The sequence below is a fragment of the Pleurodeles waltl genome, chromosome 12 (genome assembly GCF_031143425.1).
Source record: "Pleurodeles waltl isolate 20211129_DDA chromosome 12, aPleWal1.hap1.20221129, whole genome shotgun sequence".
Classification (NCBI taxonomy): domain Eukaryota; kingdom Metazoa; phylum Chordata; class Amphibia; order Caudata; family Salamandridae; genus Pleurodeles; species Pleurodeles waltl.
The window spans coordinates 118,264,576-118,265,665 of NC_090451.1; the positions used below are offsets into that span (position 1 = coordinate 118,264,576).

General features: G+C 44.9%; 1 non-coding gene across 1 annotated transcript; it reads left to right on the top strand.

Moving 5' to 3' along the window:
* The first annotated feature begins 570 nt into the window (after positions 1-570).
* TRNAI-AAU (transfer RNA isoleucine (anticodon AAU)) lies at positions 571-644 on the top strand. Its single transcript has one exon. It is a non-coding gene; the product is annotated as a tRNA-Ile (tRNA).
* Positions 645-1,090: the final 446 nt, after the last annotated feature.

Consider the following 1,090-nt stretch of genomic DNA (forward strand, 5'->3'; position numbering starts at 1 on the left):
TGGTGCCCGGCGCACGAAAGCGCGCCTTCTTGTGTTGTATGTCTCTTTGCGCAAATGCAAACTCAAATTTCCTGCACTGTGGTCGGCAGGAGAGACATGGGAAGGTGCAGTAGGGAAGGCTTGAGCAACAAACCGTAGGCTATGTTTTGTTGTTACTTTGTTGACATGAGCTAGAGTAATTTAAAGCAGAAGGAACGTCCAGACCTAAAAACAACTCTCTTACCTCCAACGCCGAATAACCACTATAATTAGAATATCTCAAAAGCAGCTGGCCTTGTAAACTTAATGAGCAAGCAAGCCGATGCATTTTGGGTTTTGTTGTAAAAGAATACAAATCCTATCCATCCTTTCCTTTTCTTCCGGCAACAACCAATGTTACAATGATATCACAGCACACAGTGACATTGACTGAAAGCAGAGGCGCTGAGGCTGGCGTGCAGCACTCAACAGCTCTTGTTATTGCAATCCAGACAGGGGACGGTAGGAGAAAAGTATGAAGGAATTGCGATAGTGAGACCGACTCTTCAGTGTATCTGCATGTCATGGAAAAAGGATAACTCTGTCATTCATGGCTGGTTAGCTCAGTTGGTTAGAGCATGGTGCTAATAACGCCAAGGTTGCGGGTTCGATCCCCGTACGGGCCAAGTTAAGTTTTTTTTCTCAAGTAAACTTTTTTTTTCTCATTTAATCAAACGCTTGTAAATCCATACACTCTGTTGCTCCAGTACACGTTCACTTTCCATTAGTCCTTCTTTTGCCACTTCTGACCAAAGCTCAAGCCGGCAGCGCCAGTAGAACAACAGAAGTGCAAGAGATTGTCTCTCCAAGATGGAGACACTGGCTCAGACTATGTCACGTGAGAGGTGGAGGGAGACCAAGAGCTGATTATTAGATGCGTGGGGATAAGAGGAACATAACTCAGGTGAACAGATTCTGGATAGTCATGCTATAGCTAGGATCAGCAACGTTACAGGGGAAAGGATAGGAAAATAATTAGGTGACAGAAGTATAGAAGTGGCTACAAGGGGGCGTGTCTCTTAACAGGGCCGAAAGATACACTGAAGGCGAAGGTGAAGTGAAAGAAGAAAGA